The sequence below is a fragment of the Schistocerca americana genome, chromosome 7, assembly GCF_021461395.2.
Source record: "Schistocerca americana isolate TAMUIC-IGC-003095 chromosome 7, iqSchAmer2.1, whole genome shotgun sequence".
In the NCBI taxonomy this organism is placed as follows: domain Eukaryota; kingdom Metazoa; phylum Arthropoda; class Insecta; order Orthoptera; family Acrididae; genus Schistocerca; species Schistocerca americana.
In genome coordinates this window covers 399,101,808-399,124,946 of record NC_060125.1, presented here as the reverse complement: position 1 = coordinate 399,124,946, position 23,139 = coordinate 399,101,808, and positions in this window count along the sequence as shown.

The window sequence follows — 23,139 nt, the reverse complement described above, 5'->3', positions numbered from 1 at the left end:
TCTAAGTGAGACAGGAAAACCGAAGCCTCAGTCAGTGTGGCGTAAGTGGACAACAGTGAAACTCAGTGAACTGTATAAATTTTTTTGGTATTTTTTGTATATATGCCTAGTCAAGAAACCAAAACTGTGTGACTACTGATCAACAAATCACGTGTTGCAGCCCTCATTTGCGGCAACGTGTCTGCCAAGAGATAGATTTTTGCCAATTCTACAAATGTTACATCTCGTAGATAACGCAACATATATTCCTAAAAACCAGGTAGGTCACGAACCTATTCATAAGGTAAGACCTATATTCGACAGATGCGTGACCCAAAGTGGAAAGGCTTACAAACCAGGCGAAAATATTACTATAGATGAAGGAATTTGCCCTATTCGTGGTAGACTGAGTTTTAGAGTGTATATGGAAAACAAGCCTAATAAATACGGCGTAAGATTTTTATGCTATGTGAAAGTGAAAGTGGGTACGTCCTGAACTGGGATATTTATTCTGGGAAACAGTCGAATGCCGATAACAGCATTTTACACATTGTAGACAGATTGTGTCATTCGTTTCATAATAGAGGTCACGCATTAGACATGGACCGATTTTACACCAGCCCTGATTTACTGGATTATTTGTGGGGGAAAAGAACTAAGGCTGTTGGTACTGTACAGAAAAATAGAAAAGGACTACCAAAGGATCTTGTTGGCCAGAAATTGAAAAAAAAATTACTTTCGTTTCGCAGACGAGATCACTTCCTGTTTGTAATATGGAAGGACAACAGAGACGTTTTTCTTTTGACAACAAAGCATAAAATGACGCAACGAATGTCAGTGTAAAAACTAAATTTGGAATGGTGGAAAAAATGAAGCCAGACTTTGTTTTGTACTACAATAGTAAAAAAGTTGGTGTGGATCATAGCTAGCAGCTAATGGCGTACTATCCTTTTGAACGAAAACAAATAAAGTGGTGTAAACAGTTTTCTTTCACATTTTCATGTTCATGACTGTAAATTCATACATTTTGTACAAAACGTCGCGAAATACAAGAAAACATCTGGTTGAATACACTACAGAGTTAGCAGAGAACTTGGTTCACAAAGGTGGCCTCTTAGACTCATGCACTTCTCAGAATAGTTCACCCATCAACAGACTAAGCGGAAGACATTCTCCAACATTAATTCCACTCACAAAATTGCCGAAGTGGCCTCAGAGAAGGTGGAAAGTATGCGCAGAAACAAGCAAGGCCACATATGGTAAAGTTTCAAGAAAAGACAAGCGATATTATAGTGAAACCTGTGATGTAGGGCTTTGTTTTCCAAAATGTTTCGAAATATTTCATACAAAAGCCAATGCAACTGTGTGAATATGAATAAAATAAAAGCTCATATTTTAACAGTTGTTCATTTAAAACCAATAAGTTCAATTCTATGTCCCTTAGAGCTCCTAAAACCTAAAAAAAAAATCTTTTTCTCACAGTGAAAACAGCGCATTCTCAAATTAATATACAACCCTTGCCACTAACGTACATGTTTATTCCTTTGCAGTACTCTGAAGGGAATGGACGTAGTTTTTAAATGCAAATGAGCAATCTATTTTCTGTGGTATAGAATCTGCTGTAGAAAATTCAGAAAAACTGTGAAATCGCTCAGTACCAACCGGTTGAGCGTCCACACTCGCGTTCAGTCCTCAAAGTGTTAAAAACCGCAGTTGGCGATTCTTAAAACACGGAGAAGACACTGAATGCGCATGCACGGGTTAAAAGTTGGCCACAGTATTAAAAACACTCCAGAACAACACACTTAAAACCCACTTGGAGCACGCACGACAAAGAATAAAACTGCCAGGTGGGACCTGCCGAGGGAAAGGTCAGAGAGAATGGAAAAGGAGGGGGGAGCAAGGGGCAGTAGGGGAAGCTGCAGAATGAAGAGAGTAGGGTGTTAGCAGGTACATTAAGAGGCAGGAGACACGTGGGGCAGGAGATGAAAAGGGAAGACAGGGCAGGAGGAAGTGCAGAGACACTGAAAAGGGGCACAAGAGAGGGAGGGAGAATAGGAGGGGGAAGCCGCTCAGGAGGAGAGAGGGGGAGGAGAGGGAGCTCTGAGGAGGAGGCAGGAAGATGGGGTTAGTGTTGGTAGGAAGGGTAGATGTCAGGGCGAAGCTCATCATCCAAGAGGGGTAGATAATGGAAGTTGTGTTGGAAAAGGGGATGGAGGGTGTGGAGATGGAGAGAGGGTGGGACACAACCGTAAAGGCGTGGCTACTGGTTGGGGGTGGAGAGGAAGGGAGACACCAGGGGGTGAGGGGGATCAAGCTGGCGGACAATACATAGTGTGCGGATGTGTTCAAGGAATAGGAGAAGGTGGGGGAAGGGGATGAGGTCGTAGAGGATCAGCGTGGTGGACAGAAGGCAAATGCGGAAGGCGAGGCAGAGCACAAAGCGGTCGAGGATATGGAGGGCTTTATAGATCTGGGGACTGGGACTGCCACGGTTTCTTGCATATATAGGCATGATGACATCATCAGCTAGCTGCCCGGGTCGACCTACACGGGCGCGCCACATTGGGTCTATCTGATTGGCTGCTGCTGATATCATCATGGCTATATAAGCAAGAAACCGTAGCAGCTCCGGCAGTCAGTGAACTCCTGACGACGATAGCGGAGATGGTCATCGAAAGGTTGAGGATTTTATTCGAATTGATGCGGCTTGAAAACCGAGAATGTTTTATTCAAGAAGCCTTTTAACTTAAGTACAAATCTACGTTTGGTAATCGTTAATGAGACATCCACAGTGTGTGCTGTGGGTGTGGGGAGGCAGAGGGTGTGACTGATGTTGCGTTAGACCGTAACACTTGTTTATCGCTCTGTAACGGGGTGACGATCCTGCAATGGAAACTAAATCGTTGGTAGAAAAGTGCGAGCACGGAGCGTTTTGTAGCGATTTACTGCCAAACACTCGGACTGTGTTCTCTGTAAGTTGGGGGTTAGTGATGTTGATGCTATTCACACACTGTTGAACAGGTAAAAATTAACAATGGCCTACAGTCAGAAGTGGTGATAGTTTGGCAGCATATGGATAGTCTCTGTAGATTCTAGACTAGTCTGCCCATCTGTGCCACTGCACTAGAAGTCGGTAATTGTCATATGATTGTTGTTGTAGCAAAGAGGCGTCGTTAATATTAAGACCATAAGGGCCAATGCGGGTATTGAAAGGATAGTACAGCATCTAAAGCGAGATGTAAATCTAATTGTCATGGGGGACTGGAATGCAGAGGTAGATGAAGGAGTAGAAGAAAAGGTTACAGAAGAGTATGGGCTCTGGTCTAGGGATGAGAGAGGAGAAAGAATAATTGAGTTCTGTAATAAATTACAGCAAGTTATAGCGAATATTTTGTTCAAGAATCAAAATGGGAGGAGAGATACTAGGAAAAGCCGGGTGATAAGGGAGGATTTCAAATAGATTACATCATGGTCAGACAGAGATTCCGAAATCAGATACTGAATTTTTCGACGTACTGAGGAGCAGATATAGCCTCAGATCACAATATGGCAGTGATGAAGAGTAGGCTGAAGTTTAAGCAAAGAAGTGGGTTAAGGAAGTATTAAGAAATGACGAAATAAGCTTGAAGTTATCTAAAACTGTAGATACAGCAATAAAGAGTAGAAATAATTAAGTCAAGAAATAAAAAAAATGGTTCAAATGGCATTGAGCACTATGGGACTTAACTTCTGAGGTCATCAGTCCCCTGGAACTTAGAACTACTTAAACCTAACTAACCTAAGGACATCACACACATCCATGCCCGAGGCAGGATTCGAATCTGCGACCGTGGCGGTCGCGCGGCTCCAGACTGTAGCGCCTAGAACCGCTCGGCTACTCCGGCAGGGTACAGCAGAAATACTTCAGTTGATAGATGAAAGTAGGAAGAACAAAAATATTCCGGAAAACTCCGAAATACAGAAACACAAGTCACTGGGGAATGAAAGAAATCTACATCAACATGTCCATCTACGTGATTACTCTGTCATTCACAATAAAGCTCCTGGCAGAGTGTTCAATGAACTACCTCCAAGCTGTCTCTCTACCGTTCCACTCTCGAACGGCACGCGGGAAAAACGAGCTCCTAAATTTTTCTGTGCGAGACCGAATTTCTCTTATTTTATCGTGATGATCATTTATCCATATGTAGGTGGGTGCCAACAGAATTTTTCGCAATCTCAGAAGAAATCTGGTGATCGAAATTTCATGAGAAGTCCCGACGCAACAACGAAAAACGCCTTTGTTTTAATGTTTGCCACTCCAGTTCACGTATAATGCCTGTGACACCATCTCCCCTATTTTGCGATAATACAAATGGAGCTGCCCTTCTTTGTACGTTTTCGATGTCATCCGTCAGTCCCACCTGATGGGGATCCCACACCGCACAGCAATACTCCAGTAGGGCGGACAAGCGTGGTGTAAGCAGTATATTTAGTAGACCTGGTGTACCTTCTAATTGTTCTGCCAGTGAATCGCAGTCTTTGGTTACACTACCGCCAATATTATCTATATGATCGTTCGAATTTAGGTTATTTGTAAATGTAATCCCTAAGTATTTAGTTGAATTTACAGCCTTCAGATTTGTGTGACTTACAGCGTAATCGAAATTTAGCTATTTCCTTTAGTACTCATGTGAATAAATTCACACTTTTCCTTATTCAGCGTCTATTGCGACTTTTCGCTCCTACAGATATCTAAATCACTTTGCAAGTCGTTTTGATCATCTGATGACTTTACTAGACGGTAAATGGCAGCACCATCTTCAAACAATCTAAGACGGCTACTCAGATTGTCTCCTACGTCGTTAATATAGATTAGGATATTACTTTTGTTTTTCCTCGATGACTTTCCGTCAATTACTACGAACTGACAGGAAATCACGAATCCAGTCGCACAACTAAGGAGATACTCCGTAGGCACACAGTTTGGTTAGAAGACGCTCGTGAGGATCGGTGTCGAAAGCCTTCTTGAAATCTAAAAAATAGGGAATCAATTTGACATACACTGTCGATAGCACTTATTACGTCATGGGTGTGTCACAGGAACGAAATTTTCTGAAACCGTGCGGACTATCTGTCAATAAATCGTTTTCGTCGAGGTACTTCATAATGTTCTAATATGTTCCACAACCCCTCTGCAAATCGACGTTAGTGATACAGGCCTGTAATTCAGCGGATTACTCCTACTTCCCTTATTGGGTATTGGTTTTACTTGAGCAATTTTCCAATCTTTAGGTACGGATCTTTCTGTGAGGGAGTGGTTGTATATAACTGCTAAATATGGAGCTATTTTATCAGCATACTCTGAGAGGATTGACTGGTATACAGTCTGGACCGGAGGAAGTGCAGAGAAGCTAAGACGAAATGGCTGCAGGAAAAATGTGAAGACATGGAAAAAGAAATGATTGTTGGAAGGACAGGCTCAGCATACAAGGAAGTCAAAACAACCTGCGGTGATATTAAAAGCAAGGATGATAACATTAAGATTGCAACGTTAATTCCAATGTTAAATGCAGAGGAGGGAGTGGACAGGTGGAAAGAATACGTTGAAACCCTCTATGAGAGGGGAGAGTTGTCTGATGTGATAGAAGAGGAAACAGGAGTCGATATATAAGAGACGGGGACCCAGTATTAGAATCAGAATTTAAAAGAGCTTTGGAGGACTTAACATCAAGTAAGGCAGAAGGGACGGACAACATTCCATCAGAAGTTCAAAAGCAATTATGTGAAGTGGCTACATAACGACTATTCACCTTGGCGTGAAGAATGTATGTGTCTGGCGACATATTGGATACCATCTAACTTTCGGAAAAATATAATCTGCACATTTCCGAAGACTGAAAGAGCTGACGGATGCGAGAATTATCGCACAATCAGCTCAACAGCTTATGCATCGATAGGTGCTGGCACGAACAGTATATAGAAGGATGGAAAAGAAACTGGAGGATATGCTAGATGACGATTAGTCTGGCTTTAGAAAAGGTAAAGGCACGAGAGAGTCAATACTGACGTTGCGGTTGATAATGGAAGTAAGCCTAAGAAAATCAAGACGCGTTAATAGGATTAGTCGACTTGGAAAAATCATTCGACACTGTAAAATGGTTCAAGATGTTAGATATTCTGAGAAAGCTAGAGGTAAACTGTAGGGACAGGTATACGTACAAGAGCCAAGAGAGAACAATGATAGTGGACGACCATAAACGAAGTGCTTGGACTAAAAAACGTGTAAGACAGGGATGTAGTCTTTCTCCCCTACTGTTCAATCTGTACATCGGTGCCGCAATTATTGAAATAACAGAAAGATTCAGGAGTGGAACTAAAATTCAAGGTGAAAGGATATCAATGATACAATACGTGATACACTGATAACATTGCTATCCTGAATGAAAGTGAAGAAATACATGATCTGCTGTATGGAATTATCAATTTAAGGAGTACAGAAGATGGAATGAGAGTAAATCGAAGAAAGACCGTTGTAATGAGTAGTTGCAGAAATGAGACAAGCGAGAATCTTCACATCAGGATTGATGGTCACGAAGTGGATGAAGCTAAGGAATTCTGCTACATAGCCAGTAAAATAACCAATAACCCACGGAGCAACGAGGACATCAAAAGCAGACTAGCATCGAGGAAAAGGGCATCTCTGGCCAATAAGGGTCTACTAGTATCAAACGTAGGTCTTAGTTAGAGGAAGATATTTCTCAGAATTTACGTCTGGAGTACAGCACTGTATGGTAGTGAAACATGGACTGTGAGAAAATCGGAACAGAAGAGAATCGAAGCGTTTGAGATGTAGTGCTACAAACGAATGTTGAAAATTAGATGGACTGATAAGGTAAGGAATGAGGAGAGGAAAAGAATGTGTGGAAAACACTGATAAGGAGAAGGGACCGGATATAGGACGTCTGTTAAGACATGAGGTAATGACTTCCATGGTACTACAGGGAGCTGTAGAGAGTAAAAACTGTACCGGAAGACTGAGGTTTGAATACAGCCAGAAAATAATTGAGTACGTAGTTTGCAAGTGCTACTCTGAAATGAAAAGTTAGGCACAGGAGAGGAATTCGTGGCGTGAAGCATTAATCCAGTCAAAAGAGTGACGAACCGAAAAAAGGGCTAAATTATTAACATTCTGGGCAAGACGTTCATAGAAACACCGTCTACCACACGTCTTGACATGTCTTGGAGCGTACATATGAGGATGTAGTTGCCACACTTGTCTGAACGTTCAATAATATCGGCCGTTATATAATTCGATCAAGTGAAGTCGAAAATGTGTGTTTTTGTTTCGTACAGACTAGTATAAAATAAACTTTCGAGATTGCGTAGTAACGTTGCAATTGTTCGTAGATTTTATGTGAATTTTCAAACCCTTAGGGGAACATGTTTTCATAAGACTCGTCCAACATAATTTCATTTATCTTTGTGGAGTATTGCCGCTAGATGACGCTAAACATGGCGCATTTCCGTAATGTTCGCGGTTAGAGGGAATTTCTGTTTCATATTTTCAATAGGAAAATATATTCGCGCACGGTAATTAAGACGAAATATACTGTAAATAAATTTCTGGACAGTTTGAAAGCAACCGTATGCAATGAGCTTTTTTTCGTAATTGAGGATGTTTAATGTTTCACTGCTTAGCCGATAACCACATCTACGTATTTACAGTAACTGTTTGTCTTTGCTGCAGTGGCTTTTATGACAAATGGCAGGAAAAAAACTAAACACGATGTCCGGAAAAAAACTAATAATTTATCCTGTCGGTTCCATATCGATGTACATGCTCACTTGAATTGTGATGTATGGTATTAAAATTGGTGCATTCGTTTTACCTGAGGAATACAGGATGTTTTGTGGCAGAGGTGGGGGAGGACCGTAAGTAATTTCTTCCGTAAATACGTTGTCACAAACCACAAACGTTATTCACTAATCACTGGCACAAACGTAGGACACAAAGCAATACTATACTCCTTAAATTACTGTCACAAGGATCAATATTTATGCGCTAGGTGCAAATTAAAATGTTTGAGCAATATCTAATTTTCTTCAAAATGAGTTTCATGAGTTTTGTGAGTATATAATGTCTCCATAAATTTGTCATAACGGAACTTTTCGTCTCATTAAGCCCCTTTAAGAAACACTCGTACGTCTTTCAGATGATGGTATGGTTATTATTTGTCCAGCAACACACATATAAAAGAACGTACTTTTAAAATACGTGTCAGGACGCCACAGTGAAAACTTTCCTGAAGACAGCTTCGGTTTGTTTAGAGAACAGCACCATTGAATGAAAAGGGCGTGAGCAGAGGTGTGGCAGACGGAAATGTAAATGAATGAACGGAATTAACGAAATTAGAAAGAAATTCCTGGTCCACAGCAGTAACGAAGAAAAACCAGTCTAAGCAAAAGTTGAACATGTTTTTGACACGAGAATGCAGCACTGCATGCTTATAATTGGGAAAAAATTTATTCACCACGAAAGTTACCTGTTGCAGAGATGCAGTATATGCAACACATAAGTCAAAATAAAAAATGAATATTTTTACATTAATATACCCAGATTACATTTTTGAGAGTGTAGCATAACAAAAAGTGCCCACTAGAAGCTGAACCTCTTACGTGTCCTGGAATCAAAGTGCTTCTTCACTGTGGAACCCAACTGAACGACCACAACTTCTAAATGCCATAATATGCTCCCACTGAGACGTAAAAATTTGAAATAGGGCTCGAAGGTACCTACCATCTTCCTTTGCAGTGGAGCAAAAGCATAGCGCCCTGTGACGTCACGCTCGGTCTCGGCGACACTTCAAACAGTAAAGTGTTGATGAAGGCAAGAAAAAGACCAGAGATCAGAAGCAGTAGTGTGAGGTGTAAGGTGGGTTAACGACGTCACATTGGCAGCAAATTTCGCCACAATTCCGCCCAGTGTTGTCGTGGACTTGTCACACGAAGGGAAAGTCGTCACCCCCCATTGTACTTAGTTTCACTCCTTCTTCAACCCATCTCTAACTTCGTCGGCCAGCAACCCCCAACTTTTAGGAATGTCCTCAAACATTAAACATTCTCTTCTACTTTGTTAAGACCATAATAGTTTTTGCCTCGCTTGTGCAACTTTATTTTCGCGCGAACTTTACACTTTAATTACGCCAATGTTTCGTGATGCTAAACAATTATTTTGGAGATAAACTGCCGATAGTCTCACAGGAGCAGTTCTACTCCTTTTCCTCATACCGAAAGTATCACTTGCTGCAGTAGTATCGGGACTGTCCATCATTTTGTAATTAAACATTTTGGAATCGATCGATACCATTTTTAAAATTATACAGTTGTATAGGATAATGTGGTTAACTTTTTTTCCCTCAAGTTACGTTTGATATTGGTAATATGTTTCCATCCAGACGAACAGCGACGAGGTAGTCATGAATCAAACAGCAATGTGCTCTCGTAACTTTATTAAATAAGCGAGATACAGGTATCAACTTCGATTTATGGCAGTTTTAGCTGCCCGTAAAACAGATGTCGATGGGATAAATACAGTGATATAGTTTATTTATTGATCTAACAAGAAATCACTATCTACATACATTTTTCTGATGTAGCAGTCTTTAAACAGCCTAACACAAGAAAGTATATTGATCGATGGAAAACTACCGGGTCTAGCTCTGGTATGTCTCTTACGACCAATAAAATAGCAAAGTGGTATACAAACAAGTATGGTGTAGGAAGATTCTTAATAAGTCCATAATGAAATTTTACGTAGACATTTCTGTATTCGTATTTCTAAAAATTACTCATTAATAATATTCTACTACGTATGTGAAAGTAAAGGAGTATAGTTTTCAACAAATGGTCTGATTTATAATCCCACTAATTTCTTTGATCGTTGTTTCTTAACATTCTGCACCGTAATGTAGCAAATGTTAAAACAGTGAGATGACTGGAGATGTCGGCAAAGGAAGTGCTAGTTCTCACTCTAGTGAAGAGGATTCTCATCTCAGTGTTTGAAAGAACTAATGCTCCCTGTAGTAAATATTCTGTACGTCACATTATCTGTTGTGTTTTAGAATGTAGTAGAAGTTGGTAAGAAGTTTATCCAGATGTTTTTAGAGAGACCTGTCTACAATATATATTTTTTTCTTTTTGTATTCACGCTCTTGCCATTGAATTATACCAAACATATAACAAGCAACAACTCAAAACGCAATCCAGTGAGTCACTAGCCCCCTTTTTCCATCAACCCCTTCAATTTTCCTATGTGCGTTTTGTTCAAAATCAGTTGAAAATTTTTATCAAAATCTACGAACCTCCAACAAAACGATCTTACATTTGTTCCATAAATTCTTTGACGACTTGCTAATCGTCAGTTTTGGTATATCTTTTCCTTGATATCGTGTATGTCTCCTGAGTGAGACCGACTATATTTTCTATAAGATGTCTGCACACACTTCCAAAGAATGATCTACGAATAAATAGGCGAAGTTTGTAGAGCCTTTATATTCCCACATGAGCAGAAATTCAGACTAGTTAACGAAGATAGCAAGACAATACGCTCATTATTAGATTTCTTTAAAAGTGAGCGGAGAGCTGAAGGAATTTTGGCCTCGTAATCATTCATTTGCACGTAATCTGACCCCTGGGTACCATGACGAACCGATGTCATGGAAAATGTAAGACCACTGAAGCCGCTGCTTCGACAGAAAAGCACCGTTAAACAACTTGCAATTGCAATAAGAAAATTGTTTTCATATATTTTATCCAGCAAGATAATGATGCATTGCATACTAGTACGAAATTTGTGGAGCATTCTATGTTAAGAAGAGTGGTGAAGAGTTTGCAACTATCAACCAGTTCCCTGAATCGAGTAGCATAAAATTACTAGTTAAGAATAAGTAAAGTTGGTTATTGCATGGAGAGCATGCAATAGCAAGAAGCCAATTGCAGTCAGTTACTATTTTATATATTCCTAGTCAAATTTCTTGGATAGTTGCAGATCACATTTCTTTTATGAACGTCACTACTGCAGTCTTTTTAGAGTGTTTTCTTCTTATATTGAATATTGCCCAAAGATTAAAATCTCTGTCAATTAAATTTGTTCTTGTTTGTGTTCATTTCTCTCTCATTATAACATTTAAATGGCTATCTACGCGATATACTGCATGTAGTTTTACCAAGACATATTTATCGACTCTTCTTTGCGAGGTGTTTTTTGTCACTGAGAAGTGCATGATAGATAGATAGATGGATATTCATCGATCACAGGCTCTGCAGACCACGCACTGCTTCCACAAGCTGCCTCCATTCCTTCCTGTTTTGTGCCCAGTTCCTCCAGATGTGTCCAGTTCCCAGGGCTTCTAGGTCCTTCCCCAGGTCGTCCATCCAGCGCAGCCTTGGTCGTCCTATGGGGCGTTTGGTGTTTGGATTCCCCGCTGGTGCCATCTTCGCCTGTCTTCCGTGTGGCATACGGGCTACATGGCCCACCCATTGCATACTATTGCTCTTTATCTCCTGTAGGATATTATCTCCTGTAGGTAAAATTACTCGTTTTTCCTCCTCCTCCATTCTCCGTTACCTAAAAGTGGTCCCCATATCTTCCCTCATTACTCTTCTTTCAAATATTAATAGTTTTCCCTCTCTCGCTTAGGCATGCTCCATGTTTCTGTACCGTAAATTACTGCTGGGAATATCACTATGTTGTAGATTTTCATCTTAGTGGTCACTGAGATCGATTTAGAACCAAGCGTCTCTCTGAGGGAATGCACGCATTTCGTTCCCACTGCTATTCTTTCCTTGATGACCATTTTCATTTTGTTGTATGTGGTAAGCCAAGATCCCAAGTATTTGAACTGGTCTACTCTCTTGAACCTCTTGCCACCTATCTCAAGAAATTCTACCTGCTCTTGTCTTCTTCCTAACTGCATGAACTCTGTGCATAGGTTCCCATTATTTAAAACAATTTTTGAGCCGTGCACGGCTCGTGTTCATCTCATTAATTGATTGTCATCTTCTATTACGGTAGTGCCGCCTCGTTTGCTTATTCCATTTACTGGCATCACTAACTTCCTGCCTTCCTTGCCCGTGAGTGACAGCAGCAGCGCGTATCGATAAGCGCACTGTCGTACCATCTCTGGAGCGACCGATAGTATTTCCGGATCATCGTGTGTCGGGTAGTCAGTGAGTGGCACCAGCAGTGCAGTCGGGACGGAGCGGCAGTCGGGGAAGGACCAGCAGGAGCCGGTCGGTTGGCGTGGAGCAGCAAGCAAGCCTCCGTCGCGCGGAGTCGGGCTGGAGGCACTGGCAGCGTTAATTTGGATTGGATTGTTTGGGGAAGGAGACCAGACAGCTAGGTCATCGGTCTCATCGGATTAGGAAAGGACGGGGAAGGAAGTCGGCCGTGGCCTTTCAAAGGAACCATCCCGGCATTTGCTTGTAGTGATTTAGGGACATCACGGAAAATCTAAATCAGGATGGCCTGAAGAGGTATTGAACCGTCGTCCTCCCGAATGCGAGTCCGGTGTGCTAGCCACTGCGCCACCTCCTGGCAGCGTGCACGCGCGGTTGGAGCGCTATGAAGTTCGTCGCCCACCGATCTTGGACATGAAAGTTGAGACCTCACTTAACTTACTATCGAGCCTCAACTGTTTACATTTCTTCGTTTGCTCCTGCTTGTCGCTTTTGGGACACTCCCACGAGCAACAACGTGTGTGTATTTAAGTCACCTAAGATTCCAGCCATCTTCCTGCTAAATTTAACTTAACGTAGTTATTCCCTGTTAAGGAAATTCACCAGCGGTATCTTCTGCCTTGTGGCCGTTGACGTTCTGTTTACATGCCCTGGTCGTTGACGTTATTTTAGGCAGTGTATTTTTCCTCGTTGTGTTGTTGCTGTCCAGCGTGGGGCGTAATTCGACAGCTGAAGTGCCCCAATGTTCAGTGTGTCGTGTGTTGAAATCTTGTGGTCGTTTTGCTGGATGCGTGGAACAGAACTGATGTGGTTGATTTGTCGGTCGGCTGTCTGTCGGTTGGGTTGCCTCCAGATTAAGAAGTCATTGGACAGGCTGTCTGTCTCACCTAAATGGGCGTTAGTGTTACAATCCCAGACCAACACTTGGAAATTTCTGAGTGCCGTTCTTTGTGCGTTATGTAGTAATTTCCCTGTTTGCATTTTATTTATTTGGTTGATATCAATATCTCTTAAATTAATGTTCTTGTCCTGCCTTGAGGCATGGGATTGTTATTCTTTATTTTATATCAAATGCTTTAAGATAATGGCCTTCTGCCCTTTAAAATTGAAACTCTTCTTCTACGGCTTATGCCTAAATTAATTATTTGTTGGTGAGCGGCCTTCAGCCGAGTTTTAATATCTCTTACATTTATCTTCTTCTCTTGCCCTTGAGGCTTAAGATTGATATGCTTTTGAATGGGGCCTTAATCCCAATTTGCATGAAATGTTTTAAGATGAGGCCTTCTGCCTTTTGATTGAATCTCCTCTTATTGCTTAATATGCGATCTCCAGCCTAGCTCCATTAAAATTAAATTGATAAGGCAATCATCCGATTACATTGGAGATTTAGAAAATATTCTTTGGTGTAACCTCCAGAAGAACCTTGTATTTCAATTTTGCGTAAGCCTTGTGTCTTGAATTTTGGATGTGGCCTTCAGCTGATCTTAAGTTAATCAAAGGAGGTCGATTAAAGTTTTGAGTGCATTGAATCATTTTTGTAATATTGTGTGCTGTTGATTGCAATTGATAGGAATTCATTTTGGCCCCTTTTCACAACCTATTCCGCTCTACCCTGTTTGGCCAGGCATTTCAAGTTTGCTGTTGGCTTTTTATCTACTGCTATTAGGGCTATAACAAAAATACGACCACAACAGACTAACATTGTAACAAAAACCACTATAATTACAAAGCAGCCGTATTACTACTACCATCACCTTGATTTTACTGCGGCAACATCAGAGACAAGGTATCGTAAGCAGTGTCACATGAGATAGTGATAGGATCGCTTTTATTCTCTATATACATAAATGATCTGACGGACAGGGCGAGCAGCTATGTTCGGCTGTTGGTTGATGATGTTGTGATGTCCAGTACGGTGTCATCATTGAGTCACTGTAGGATACAAAATGACTGCGAGAAAATAATTGAAGTGACGAATGGCAGTCAGCTCTATATGTAGTAATAAACTCCTGGAAATTGAAATAAGAACACCGTGAATTCATTGTCCCAGTAAGGGGAAACTTTATTGACACATTCCTGGGGTCAGATACATCACATGATCACACTGACAGAACCACAGGCACATAGACACAGGCAACAGAGCATGCACAATGTCGGCACTAGTACAGTGTATATCCACCTTTCGCAGCAATGCTGGCTGCTATTCTCCCATGGAGACGATCGTAGAGATGCTGGATGTAGTCCTGTGGAACGGCTTGCCATGCCATTTCCACCTGGCGCCTCAGTTGGACCAGCGTTCGTGCTGGACGTGCAGACCGCGTGAGACGACGCTTCATCCAGTCCCAAACATGCTCAATGGGGGACAGATCCGGAGATCTTGCTGGCCAGGGTAGTTGACTTACACCTTCTAGAGCACGTTGGGTGGCGCGGGATACATGCGGACGTGCATTGTCCTGTTGGAACAGCAAGTTCCCTTGCCGGTCTAGGAATGGTAGAACGATGGGTTCGATGACGGTTTGGATGTACCGTGCACTATTCAGTGTCCCCTCGACGATCACCAGTGGTGTACGGCCAGTGTAGGAGATCGCTCCCCACACCATGATGCCGGGTGTTGGCCCTGTGTGCCTCGGTCGTATGCAGTCCTGATTGTGGCGCTCACCCGCACGGCGCCAAACACGCATACGACCATCATTGGCACCAAGGCAGAAGCGACTCTCATCGCTGAAGACGACACGTCTCCATTCGTCCCTCCATTCACGCCTGTCGCGACACCACTGGAGGCGGGCTGCACGATGTTGGGGCGTGAGCGGAAGACGGCCTAACGGTGTGCGGGACTGTAGCCCAGCTTCATGGAGACGGTTGCGAATGGTCCTCGCCGATACCCCAGGAGCAACAGTGTCCCTAATTTGCTGGGAAGTGGCGGTGCGGTCCCCTACGGCACTGCGTAGGATCCTACGGTCTTGGCGTGCATCCGTGCGTCGCTGCGGTCCGGTCCCAGGTCGACGGGCACGTGCACCTTCCGCCGACCACTGGCGACAACATCGATGTACTGAGGAGACCTCACGCCCCACGTGTTGAGCAATTCGGCGGTACGTCCACCCGGCCTCCCGCATGCCCACTATATGCCCTCGCTCAAAGTCCGTCAACTGCACATACGGTTCACGTCCACGCTGTCGCGGCATGCTACCAGTGTTAAAGACTGCGATGGAGCTCCGTATGCCACGGCAATCTGGCTGACACTGACGGCGGCGGTGCACAAATGCTGCGCAGCTAGCGCCATTCGACGGCCAACACCGCGGTTCCTGGTGTGTCCGCTGTGACGTGCATGTGATCATTGCTTGTACAGCCCTCTCGCAGTGTCCGGAGCAAGTATGGTGGGTCTGACACACCGGTGTCAATGTGTTCCTTTTTCCATTTCCAGGAGTGTATTTAAGTTAACGCAGATGAGTACAAAAGCAATTCCACAATATTCGAATATGCCTTAGTGATGTGCCACGCGACACAGTCAGGTCCATTAAATATTTAGGCGTAGCGTGGCAAAGAGATATGAAATGGAACAAGGGTGTAAGGATTGTAGTAGGGAAGGCGAATGGTGGACTTCGGTTTATTGAGAGAGTTTTTGGAAAATGTGGTTCTGCCGTAAAGTAGATCGCATATAGAACACTATGGCGACAGATTCTTGAGTATTGCTTGGGTGTTTAGAATTCCAATAAGATCGAATTAAAGTAAGGCATGGAAACAGTTCACAGGCAGATTACTGGATTTGTTGCCGGTAGGTTCAGTCACCATGCAAGTATTTCGGAGATGCTTTGGGAACTCAAAATGGGAATCCCTGTAGAGAAGGCGACGTTCTTTTCGAGGGAAAATATTGAGAAAATCGAGAGAACCGGTACTTGAAGCTAAGTGTACAATGATCCTACCACCACTAACGCACATTTTGCCAAGAGCGCACGAACATAATAGAAATTAGGGCTCCCACAGAGGTATACAGACGGTCGTACCGCATAGTGCCTTGCAGAGTATGTATATAGATGTAAACGTAGAGGAAGTGGTACAAATATGGAACTCTATTTTGTTTTTTGTTCACAGATTTTTCCGTTTTCACATTAAAGGGACGAAAGTTCTGCTGCTCATAGTCTGGGATATATTTTAATGCTTCGCATGTTTTCGAATACATACTACGTTAGGAACATTTCGAAATTAGGCTTAACACAATCTTTAACATTTTTGATATTCAGGTTTTAGGATACAAATATGGAATAGTCCGTTCATTTCAAGTCTATTAAGTTGAAACAAATAACGGAAAATCTAGTAAATCATACTCAAAGAAAACAATATCAAACATAATAACATAATACATAATCACACGAGTATAGCATTTTCATTTATTAAATATTGTCTTATTTTCTCTTGCGAAACCTAGAGATCTATTACATGAGGTTACTGTAGGGTTTGAAATCGAAATATCCTTTTCTGCCGCTTAAAGAAAAGGCGTAACCATCCTCTTCCATTCCGTTCATCCAAAAATGAATCCTAGATATTATTGGCTTTGGCAAACTGAAATTCTCTCTGTTCGAGATCCTTTCTTGTAAGCCCCAGAACTTTGTTTTGCTATTGTCGTCCTATATTCAATTAGCTGTTGTCCTTGTTCGGGAGACAGAACAGTTTTCGCCCAAGTTTGGTCTTCCTGACTAAATCAGCAGGTAAATCTGATTTTACTAGCCTGAATACAGTGACCCTGGGAACTTCGTAACCTTTTGCCACCTTTCCAGGTAGCCCACCACCTTTTCTCTAACGCTTTTAAATGCTGTTGGCATAGCAAGCCCATCCCACTGCTTTCGAGCTAGTGAAGTCATTTCTGAAGCAATACCTGTAAGTGAAACAGGTTGTGAAATTACGGTACAAATATCTTATGTTGTTGTTGTGGTCTTCAGTCCTTAGACTGGTTTGATGCAGCTATCCATGCTAGTCTATCCTGTGCAAGCTTATTCATCTCTCAGTACTTACTGCAAGCTACAACCTTCTGGATGTGCTTAGTGTATTCATCTCTTGTGTCAAAATCTTATAGTAGGGCACAAATATGGATTACTGATATTCCATACTAGTGACACAGCCATCTTGACTTTCAGAAATGCAGATTAAATCCAAAATTAAATTTAGATGGGTCACAAGCAAGCCATGTAACAACTTAACGTATTTAGAAAATGTATCCATAATGAGTGTATTAGGACAAGAATGGAGCAGGAAACCACCAGTCAGCGACAATTATTCCTCCGATCGAATTCGTCAAAATAGCTTCACTCACTCGCAAAGGCTGCGAACTGCAGTATGAATGCATCCCAACGCAGTGTACAGTTCAAATGTTTCAAATGGCTCAAGCACTATTGGACCTAGCACCTGAGGTCATCAGTCCCCTAGACTTAGAACTAACTAAACCTAACTAACCTTACGACATCACACACAGCCATGCCCGGGGCAGGATTCGAACCTGCGACCGTAATAGCAGCGCGGTTCCGACGGAAGCGCCTAGAACCGTTCTGCCGCAGCGGCCGGCAGCGTACAGTTGCTAAACCTAGTTTTCAAGTAGCTTTCCTTTGAGTGCTGCACTTAGAAGGAGAGAAACCATAGTATTTCATGTAACTACTCCCATTCTACATTTGTACCTCTCCCTCTGCTACTAAAATTTATGTAGCTGCAGCTGCTTCCGAGCATTTTTTGATGATTAAAGGTCAAGCAGTTTCTCAGGTTTCGCAACTTGTTGTCCGCTATCGATATTGTCCTCTATTTAAACAGGAAACGCGTGTGGTGGAGAATCTTCGCACATTAGAACCGGAAGGGGGTACGGTAGAGACGAGCGGGACGCAAGTAGGAGTTCATACTCAAAAGGAGGAGTAACTACATTGTATTACGCTCACGGGCCAGGGTCCTGTCCTGCCCCACGCGCTAAAGCTCACTTTCGGCGGCGCTGAATGGCCGTAACGCATTTTGATGTTTAATAAAGCGAATCCCGTGCCCATTATTTGAATCTTATTTGCCGCCAAATGGCCCGGCAGTGCCTCTTCCACTGAGCTTTGCGCAGCGCTTTGCTGCACAGGCGGTATCTTTTAATATCGCAATTCTAAATTTCATAACACAATGGGACTAGGCACTGAAACTTTTGAGAATGAAGGCAAGTTAAGGATTAATTTTATATTCAATTCAGAGAAGCAGCAATTTGTATGCGAGAAGAAAAAGCTGGGAGCGGTGCTGCTGCCGTGGCTGGTAGTGGCGGGGAGGGGATGACTGAAGAGGCCGCCATAGAAGCCGACTCGAGCTGCAACGGCTCCAGGCGGCGTCGAACGAGAAGCAGGGCCGACCGTTTTGTGAGCTCTAAGCAACGTGGCTTCAGGAAGCAGCCACAATCGCTTTTCAAGTAATCACTAATCACTTTAGATTTTCACCGGAGTTGTTTTATTATACTGGCCGGTGGTACAAGGATTTCTAGCACTTTGGGGACCGGCCACATAGAATAATATCGGGCCTAAATAACCGGCTGTCTATGCCGTTATTTGAAAGCCTTCGTGGCACTAAGGTAACAGATCTATCTTCAAGGGTAATGCGTACTGAACAAGAAGACCAAGGCTCAAGATTTATTTTTCGTATTTAGTTTAATTCTTTGATTACAAATTGTAAAATAATTATAACCGGAAGATTAATAGTCCTACTGAATAAACTTGCGAGATGAATTACTGAGCAATTTCTTCCACTTCAGCTTCCAAAATTTCTTGCTCACTCATTACAAGTGGTGTATTTGTAGCGCAAGTACAGCAAACTGCGAAATGTAACAAGTATCCGCACGACATTACTTCAGTACGATCGTATAGGCTCGGCTGCTCGCTAATAGAGCTGTAAAACTATTCTAGACTACCATGGACTGTCATAATAAATCATAGATTACAGTAATTTTCCTGGTAGCCCTGGTCAATTAATATCGTTACTACTTTATCTGCACCTTGTGTTACATACCTATCAGGCGTTACATCGTTTTCATCGCTTTCTTTGAGTATGCAATCATGTCTTACTAGATTCCCATGAAAACAAGAACCGGTGAACCTTCTAAAAACTGAGAAAGGGTATACAAAGGGCCGCAACAGCTATGTAACATTTTTGTGCCAAGCAGTTTGTCTCTTCTCTAGTATTTGAAAATAAACAGTTTTTATCGCAAAATTAAAACTGTCAATGTTAAATCAGGCTTTGTTCTGAAATTGTTGATTTGTAACGTGACACACAGGGATGATGTACAAGAAAACTAAAAAAAAAATGCAGATTAATCGTACAGTGCTAGAAAATACAATTCTGTAAAAAATAGGTACAATTTTAAAAAACACAACGACATGTCAAATATCGCTTCAATACTTCGTCGAGTTTATATCAAACTTGTTTCTTTTATTCATAAACAACTTCTACACTTAACAGTAATAATAGGAAACTCTTGACTTTGATCATGATCAAGAACGTATTACTGCGTACAAAATAATAATAATTATATGTATTTTTTATATTTGTGCATGGAAACTGTACTTGCGTCTGATGTAATTACTTTGCTTACGTAGAGTTGCAGGAGTTAAGCGATCAACTAACTTTTATTTCTTAGAAAATGCATTTTGTATTTAGAAAGTAAGTAAAATACACAATGGACCAACACCGAATGATGTGCAGTTTTAATTATTTGCAAATCTAACAAAAAACATTGAGAAGAACAAAATTTTGTACATGGCTGCACCTTCAGAGACCGTGAATAGTTGCAACTGAAAGAAATACAGCCTTCGGTCACTATTTTTAACAAATTAACCTGGTTTCAACACTGGTAGTACTGTTTTTTCAGAATTTAAATCAAAGAATGGTCTATATTCTATAACATGGTCACAGAATTATGACTATCATACGATTTTAGTCATAATTCTGTGACCATGTTATAGAATATAGGCCATTCTTTGATTTAAATTCTGAAGAAGAAACTGCCAGCAGTGTTGAAACCAGGTTAATTTGTTAAAAATAGTGACCAAGGGCAGTTTTTCGTTCAATCGAAACATTGAAAGATCATTCCATACATTGGTTTATGTTTCTTTCCCTACCAATGCAACCAGTACTACTGGAAATCCTACATTTACTGAGTCGTCTGTGTACTTTTGATTGTGTAAATCATGAAATTCTGCTAGACAAGCTCAAGTATTGTAGCATGAGTGGGACAGTGCACAAATGGTTTAATTCGTACCTAACTGGAAGAGTGAAGAAAGTTGAAATAAGCAGTTCTCATAATATGCAAAGATCTCCACATTCCTCAAACTGGGAACTATCAAGAATGGGGATCCACAAGGGTCGGTCTTGGGTCCTTTGTTTTTCTTAATATATATTAATGACTTGCCTTTCTATATTCATGAAGAGGCAGAGTTAGTTATCTTTGCTGATGATACAAGTATAGTAATCACACCTGACAAACAAGAATTCACTGATAAAATTGTCAATTATGTCTTTCAGAATAATACTAAGTGGTTCCTTGTAAACGGATTCTCACTGAATTTTGATAAGACACAGTACATACAGCTCCGTACTGTAAATGGTATGACGCCATTAATGAATATAGACCTCAATCTGAAGCGTATAGCTAAGGTAGGATATTCAAAATTATTAGGTGTGTCCATTGATGAGAGATTAAATTGAAAGAAACACATTGATGATCTGCTGAAACGTTTGAGTTCAGCTACTTATGCAATAATGGTCATTGCAAATTTTGGTGATAAACATCTTAGTATATTAGCTTACTAAGCCTATTTTCACTCCTTGCTTGCACATGGCATCATATTTTGGGTAATTCATCACTGAGGAATGAAGTATTTATTGCACAAAAGCGTGTAATCAGATTAATAGCTGAAGTCCACCCAAGATCATCCTGCAGACATTTATTTAAGGATCTAGGGATATTCACAGTAGCTTCTCATTATATATATATTCTCTTATGACATTTGTTATTAACAACCAACCCTAATTCAAAAGTAATAGCAGTGTGCATAACTACAATACAAGGAGAAAGGATGATCTTCACTATTCAAGATTAAATCTAACTTTGGCACAGAAAGGGGTAAATTATACTGCCATTAAAGTCTTTGGTCAAAAGTCTGACAGATAACCAACAAGTGTTTAAGAAGAAATTAAAAGAATTTCTGAATGACAACTCCTTCTACTCCATAGATAAATTTTTAGATATAAATTAAGAAATAAAGAAAATAAGTTGTTATATTAACTTAATTAAGTTGCTAAATTAACTTAATTATGTCATGTATTGGAAAATTTGACTCCTTCCACATCATTATGAAATATCGTATTCATGATCCATGGAACTAGTATTAATCTAATCTAATCTAATCTACTGTACTAGATCTGCCGAACCCTAATTTTGTTAGAGCGCAACTCCACTCACTAGTGTTTCTTACGAAGTAATTCTAGAAACTGACGACGGAGGGCGACACCACTCGAAGGTCAGGCAGCGAGACGTCCAATTTTCGAGCGATATGTGGCTGACGTGTCGAGAAAATCGCGGCCCAACCTACACTCGAGTGCAGTCTTTTTAACGCGGGATATTCTGGGGCTTGGTCTCCAAAGTGGATGCCATTGGACGTAGATGAAATACAGTAACCTTTCCTTCGTGGGCGACTACAGCTGAACGGAATTTTTTGAGAGGAATACCCGCCATGCGGCTGGTAATTGTACATTCATTTTACACAATGATGAATTCGACCTTGTAGCCATTCTCATGTTGAAATATTAAAATATGTCTGACCTGTCTGTGACACGTCATCGTCGAATAAAACGAATTTCTGGTCTTACACAATACGTGAGGTGCTGTATGTCATAGGGGCTGAGCATTTAAAATAATGCAGAACGGTAAATCAACATGCGAAACAGAGTATCATGTTCAAATGTTTCTATCGATAAGGATTTGAAATGTAAGTTACATATTAGACATCCAAAACGTCTGAGATCTTCGTTATGGGTAATACCTGGTTTTGGAGGCATAAACGTCAAAATATTCACTCGCTTTTTCTATTTTAATCCTATAATACTCTAGGTGTTTCAAACTGAATATCGGGTTTCGGAGCTTTTGGTATTAATTATATACAATTTTCTGTTATCAACAAAACAACAAACGAAAAAGAGACTCAGTTTCTCTTACAAATGCTCAATGTCAGCACCATTCGTCATGCGCCAAACATTATGTAGATAGGCAAGCTCTTCCTTAAACTTGATCAGCTTGTCTGGAGTAACGGTTACAACAAGGGCTTCAGTCTTGTTTCATAAGTCGGGTAGATTAGCTGGTAGCAGAGACACCTACACATGATCCTCTATGAAACTCAAAAAGGTAAAAATTCCATGGTGGTAGACTGGGTGAACGTGGAGGGCTTGCGAAACAAACTCTGTCCTCCAGCCCCTTACAGCCAGTCAAGACGTCGTTCTCCCAAATGCATACTGAATTATGTCAGTAAAATGGCGCACCATTTCGATGCTAAACAAAGTTATGTGGCTTGGCTTCATTCTGTTGAAGAATGAGCTATAATTCTAACGCGTCAAAGTAAGGAACATCAATTACACTTGCTTGAGCAAGAAAGAACTGCACATAAACTTTGCGGCGGGACATGGCACGAAAATCATTCAATTTAGGAGAATCTCGGTGCATCTGTGCCGTATCGTGGGGATTTCCTGACCCCCCATATGAGCACGTTACGTGTTTTCAAATTTCCACTTATGTGAAACGTGGACTTGAAGATGATACGATCCAGAAAATCTTCATCGTCTTGCAACAACATTTCGTTTAGAAAGTTGACACGTGAATTGTGATATTCAAGCTAGACTAACAAAACAGTTTGAGTTGCTCTTTGATTTGATGTATGGCTTATAAATTTG